This window comes from Gossypium hirsutum, chromosome A08 (genome assembly GCF_007990345.1).
Source record: "Gossypium hirsutum isolate 1008001.06 chromosome A08, Gossypium_hirsutum_v2.1, whole genome shotgun sequence".
Taxonomy (NCBI): domain Eukaryota; kingdom Viridiplantae; phylum Streptophyta; class Magnoliopsida; order Malvales; family Malvaceae; genus Gossypium; species Gossypium hirsutum.
The window spans coordinates 47,524,152-47,531,231 of NC_053431.1; positions in this window are offsets into that span (position 1 = coordinate 47,524,152).

Sequence of the window (7,080 nt, forward strand, 5' to 3'; positions counted from 1 at the left end):
GGTAAAACGGTAATTTTCCCATTTCTGTGTTTTTGGACTAAATGGAATGAAAATATGTTTGAATGAGCTTAATTTGAATATGTTTAGATCAAGAACCAAAGAAATCGGATTTGGATCGGGAAAAACGAAAGTCGTCGACTAGCTGCCCTATTCCGTTCTATAATGTCCGAGGTAATTTTATAAGCAAATAAACGTGTTTAATTGTAGTTTAATATTAAATATGTATGCTGGAACGAAATGTATGAAGCCATAAATACTATGGCCGAATATGAATAAGTTTAGTTACCACATTCCAAGTTCGTTTCGACCGAGCTACGACGTCCGAAAGCCCCGTGTAAACCTTAGGAATAGTTAGGATTCATATGTCATGGCATAGGATTCCGATATATGTGTCCGAGTAAGAACATGGCATCGATATGTCATTTCGATGCATGTGTACGAGTAAGACCCTGTCTGGGACAGTGGCATCGATATGTGATTACATGTAAGACCACGTCTAGGACGTTGGCATTGTACGATACATGTGTGATTATCCGAATGTCCTACCCAATTTCGAATGGTTCATCGGGCATCAATAATTAGGAACAAATATGTAAAATTAGTGAAGGGATCAGATATGTATTAGTTTAGTATTTATTTGCAACAAGTTAAGTGAGTGTTATGAAATTAATTACAAGTATATGTGTAAATATATCATGTGTATTCGACCCTATGGACAAGAATTATGATCCTCGTTGGTGTGATTTTATTTTTGCGTATATATGTATAGTGACCTTGCATATTCGGTTATTTAGTTAATATGTGTATATAAATTTTATCTTGATTTAAAAGCTTGTTTATACAAAGGTATGTGTATTAGGTTTTATGATGATAATTTGGTTTTGAAAATTGAACAATAATTTGATGACTTAGCCTTGTGATCATTCGGCCAAGGTAATAAATATTTGTGTTCAGGTATATTATTGTTGAAGTTGAAAGTTGAAAATAAGCTTGATAATGATATTGTAATTTGGTTGGTTATAATAAGTTGATTATATTATCGGTTTGTTTGTTTGCTTATGACTTACTAAGCTTATATAGCTTATTGTGTGTGTATTTGTCTTTATTTTATAGATTTTGGAATCAAGTTACAAGCTCGGGGATCGTCAGCAAAGCTCATCACACTATCTATTATTTTGGTACCTCTATAAGTTAAACTCGAATTATGGCATGTATAGGCTGAAGTGTGTTTTGGAAAAGATGAATTTTTGTTGTGTATAAAGCCATGCGAAAATGGCTTAATCTTTGTGTTAAAGTTGGTTATATTGCTTATGGTTTATGTACGTTTTAGTTAAAATGTTGTGTGCCTTGAATGCATGGTAATTGTAGTAGGTATTATACACTTGAAAGGTTGATGAATTTGGATATTTATGAGCATGCTTCGGATATGGTCATATTTGAGTGAAAAATTCATGTGAATTATGGATTAGTTAAATGGGTGGAACGAATTTGCATCTCATTTGTATTGAATTGTTTATTAAATCGTAACTATGACTTGTTGTAAAGTTTATCTGAATATGTTTTAGATGTCTTCATATGTTTATAGCCAAACGAATTGTAGATATTATGTTAACTTATTTTGAGTCTATATTAATAGTATAACCATTATATATAAGGTTTGTAAAATTGCTAAATGTTTCAGCCTTGTGGGTAAAATAATTGTAAACTGTGCAAAGATAAGTTATGCTTTAATTATAAAAATTTAGGTACTTATGCAAGAAGTAAATTCGAAATTCATAAAGTGACTATATTAATATTGTAAATGATGTATAATTTATTTATCATAAAGAGTTTGTCATATTAGGCCTTAAATTTATTTTAGGGATTTGGTTTATTGACAATGGTTATGTGTATTGAGGTACTCGATTATGATATGTGAACGAGATTTTTATATGTACTTTTATTATAGTCGATGTGATATGTGCATGGTATAAAGATTCGTTGGTTATCTGTGAAGTCATGAAATTGTTAAAACCGAATAAGATATTTGACAAAACCAACTAAATGACTTAATTGATTATGTATATTTGTTTGCATAGAAGTATGAAATGAAATGCTTGTCTTTTAATTAAGTAATCGAATGCCATTTAACAAATTGATAATTTGTTATGTTATATATGTAATATGTTTCTCTTTTTTTTTACATATATTGATATATGTAATATGTTTCTTTTTTTTACATATATCTTTTTTTTAAATGTGTTTTCATATAGTGAATGGATCCGACGGAGTTGTAGCTGATGATGTCAAGAGTGTAGCGGCTGCTCCCGCGCAAGGGACAACACCGGTTGATTCTCTACCGATTTCGAGTAACTAGGAAGGAGAGGCTAGACAAGCCTTTTACCAAATGATGAATGACTGGTTTACTCAGTATATTCGGACTAACCCGACTGCACAACAACCTCCACCCCTGACTAATCCATCTTTGATGCCTGTTGTACCTCAAGTAAGTGATCCGTTGAGATTGTATAAGCCACCTGTTGATAAAATCAGAAAACATGGTGCTGAAGAATTTAAAGCTACGGATGATGATGATGCTGAGCGGGCTGAGTACTGGCTTGATAATACCATCCGTGAGTTTGATGAGCTGTCCTGTACCCCAGATGAATGTTTGAAGTATGCCACACCTTTACTTCGAGACACAGCATATCACTGGTGGAATACCCTAGTATCAGTGGTTCTAAGAGAGTGAGTGACCTGGGAATTCTTTCAAACTGAGTTCCATAAGAAGTATATCAGCCAGAGATTTATTGATCAGAAGCGAAAAGAATTTCTAGAGCTGAAATAGGGCGGATGACCGTGACAGAGTATGAGCGGAAATTTGTGGGACTCAGTCGGTATGCTCGAGAGTGTGTTTCTACCGAAGCCATAATGTGTAAAAGATTTGAAGATGGACTGAACGAAGACATTAAATTGTTAGTTGGCATACTGGAGATAAAAGAGTTTGTGGTGCTTGTTGAGCGAGCCTGCAAAGCTGAAGAGCTCGGGAAACAAAATAGAAAACCTGATATTGAAGCTAGAGACTCGCGTAAGAGATCATTCAGTAAGTCAGTTCAGTCAACACCAAAGAAGTTCTGAGATGATTTCATTCATTCTAGAGCCACTTCTGGTTAAACCAGACGGGATTAGAATAGACCACCTGTGAGTTCGAGAGCTACCTCAATAGCTAGTGTAGGTAATGTCAGATCAAATTAGCCCGAGTGTAAACACTGTGGTAAACGACATCCCGGTAGTTGCAGATTTCATGATCGGGCCTATTTTAAATGTGGATCGATAGATCACTATATTCGAGGTTGCCCAGGGTTAGCTGAAGAGAATCCAGTGCAGAACACAAGATCAAGTAATATTGCGGCTCGAGGTAGACCACCGAGAAATACGGGTAATGCGAGTGGCAGTCAGAGACGAAATAAAGATATAACAGTCAGATCTGAGGCTCGTGCACCTGCCAGAGCCTATGCCATTCGCGCGCGAGAGGAGGCTTCATCTCCAGATGTTATTACTGGTACATTCACTCTTTATGATACTAATGTAATTGCATTGATTGATCCTAGTTCTACTCATTCTTATGTGTGTGAGACATTAGTAATCAGTAAGACTCTGCCTGTTGAGTCTACTGAGTTTGTGATTAGAGTGTCAAACCCTTTGGGCCGGTGTGTTATGGTTGACAAAGTGTGTAAGAGTTGTCCCTTGATGGTTCGAGATCTGTACTTTCCGACTGATTTGACGTTACTACCATTTGATGAGTTCGACATAATTCTGGGTATGGACTGGTTAACATTACATGATGTTGTTGTGAATTGTAAGAGAAAGACCATTGATTTATGGAGTCAGAATGATGAGGTTATTCGGATTGAATCTAGTGATTTGTATGGTTTACTAGCAGTAATTTCTTCGATGCTAGCTTAGAAATATGTGAGAAAAGAGTGTGAAGCTTATTTTGCCTACGTATTTGACAGTAAAGTGGTTGAAAGAAACATTGAATCAGTACCTGTAGTATGTGAGTATCTAGATGTGTTTCCTAAAGAATTATTGGGTTTACCACCTATTCGGGAAGTAGAGTTTGGTATTGAGTTAATGCCTGGGATGACTCCGATATCCATAGCTCCATACAGAATGGCACCTACAGAATTAAAAGAAATGAAAGCTTAGTTGCAAGAATTGACATATAGAGGTTTTGTACGACTGAGTTTCTCTTCGTGGGGTGCACATGTGTTGTTTGTGAAAAAGAAAGACTAAACTATGAGAATGTGCATCGATTATAGGCAGCTTAATAAGGTGACTATAAAGAATAAGTATCTGTTGCCACGGATTGACGATCTGTTTGACCAATTGAAAGGGGCTATTATCCGATGTACCAAAGACTGCTTTTCGAACGAGGTACAGACACTACAAATTTTTGGTTATGCCTTTCGGACTCAATAATGTACCTGCTACTTTCATGGATTTGATGAATCAAATTTTCAGACTGTATCTAGACCGGTTTGTGGTTGTGTTTACAGATGACATTTTGATTTATTCCCGTGATAAAACTGAACATGCCTAGAATTGGAGACTTGTGTTACAGATTTTGCGAGATAAGCAATGTATGCGAAATTTAGTAAATGTGAGTTCTGGTTAAGTGAAGTCAGTTTTTTAGGTCATGTGGTATCAGCATCGGGTATTCAGGTTGCACCAAGTAAAATTTCAGCTATACTTCATTGGAAACCTCCGAAGAATGTTTTTGAAGTTCGAAGCTTTCTGGGACTTGCTAGTTATTATAGACAGTTTGTGAAAGGTTTCTCTATGATTGCAGCTCTGATGATGAAGCTATTGCAGAAAGATATTAAGTTCGAGTGGTCAAAGAAGTGCCAGAAAAGTTTTGATTAGTTGAAAGCCCTTTTGACCAAAGCTTCAGTGCTAGTTCAGCCAGAATCGGGTAAAGAATTTGTTATTTATAGTGATGCATCTTTAAATGGTTTGGGTTGTGTATTGATGTAGGAGGGCAAAGTTATAACTTATGCCTCGAGACATTTAAAGCCACATGAAAAGAACTATCCGACACATGACCTAGAATTGGAAGCTATTGTATTTGCGTTGAAAATCTGGCGTCACTATCTGTTTGGTGAGAAATGTCATGTTTAATCAGATCACAAAATCCTGAAATATTTGAAGACATAGAAAGATCTGAACTTGAGACAACGCCGATGGTTAGAATTGCTAAAAGACTACGACCTTGTGATTGACTATCACCTAGGAAAGGCTAATGTTGTTGCTGATGCATTAAGCTGAAAATCACTATTTTCTTTGCATGTAATGGATGCGCATATGGCTATGTCTGAGGATAGTTTGATAATAGCTAAATTAAAAGCAAGACCGTTATTTGTTCAACAAATATGTGATGCTCAGAAGGTTGATAATGAATTATTGGCAAAACGAGCTTAATGTGAGACAGATGCTGATTCAGAATTCAAAATTGATTCTGATGACTGTTTGAGATTCAGGAATCGAATATGTGTCCCAAGGAATTCAAAGTTGATTCAGATGATTTTGAGTGAAGCTCATAGCAGTCGGTTATCTGTTCACCCAGGTATGTGTATTGATGTATAATGATCTAAAACAACTTTATAGGTGGCATGGTATGAAACGAGACATTTCTGATTTTGTTGCAAGATGTTTAGTCTGTCAGCAAGTAAAGGTCGAGCATCATGTACCTTCTGGATTGCTTCAGCCGATTATGATACCAGAGTGGAAATGGGACAGAGTTACGATGGATTTTGTATATGGTTTACCGTTGACACCGAGCAAGAAAGATGCAATCTGGGTTGTTGTGGATAGATTGACTAAATCGGCTCATTTTGTTTCTATACGTATAGACTAGTTGCTGGATAAGCTGGTTGAATTGTATGTTTCTCAGATTGTGAGATTACATGGTGTGCCTTTATCTATTATTTCAGATAGAGATCCGAGGTTTACATCGCGGTTTTGGAAGAAACTGTAAGATGCACTAGGTACGAAATTACATTTCAGTACTGCTTTCCATCTGCAAATAGATGGCCAGTCTGAGCGAATTATTCAGATACTTGAGGATATGTTGAGATGTTGCATTCTCGAGTTTGAAGGTACGTGGGAACGATACCTACCTCTAATTGAATTTGCATATAATAACAGCTTTCAATCGAGTATCAAAATGGCACCTTATGAGGCTTTTTACGGTCGTAAATGTCGTACACCATTGTACTAGACTGAGCTAAGTGAAAATAAGATACACGGGGTCGACTTGATCAGAGAAACTGAACAGAAAGTGAAAGTAATTCGTGAAAGTCTGAAAGCAGCATCGGATCGTCAGAAATCTTATGCGGACTTGAAATGCAAAGATATAGAGTTTCAGATCGGAGATAAAGTTTTCTTAAAAGTTTCACCATGGAAGAAAATACTCAGATTTGGTCGCAAAGGTAAATTGAGTCCAAGGTTTATTGGGCCGTATGAAGTAATAGAGCGTATCGGGCCAGTTGCTTACAAACTGTTGTTGCCACCTGAGTTAGAAATGATCCACAATGTATTTCATGTTTTGATGCTCCGTAGATATCGGTCTGACCCTTCACATGTGATTAGTCCGACTGGGGTTGACATTAAGCCTGATATGACATACGAGGAAGAATCGATTCGTATTCTGGCTCGTGAGATTAAAGAGTTATGAAATAAAAAGATTCCGTTAGTTAAAGTATTGTGGCATAAACACAGTGTTGAGGAAGCAACATGGCAAGCAGAGGATACGATGAGAGAACGCTATCCGATCCTATTCATTGGTAAGTTTTTCGGGGACTAAAATCCCTAAGGGGGGAGAGTTGTAACAGCCCAATTTAGAACCTAATCAAAATGGTGGTTTCAGGACCACGAATCCGAGTCAAAAAATATTTTAAAAATATTTTCTAAGTTTATTTTGTGTGAATTTATATCTATGAAATTTTTGGGATTTAATTTTATCATTTGAGTGTCCGATTAAATAAAAGGACTTAATCGCGTAAAATTAAAATTTGGTGGTTAAATGTGAAAGTACTTAAT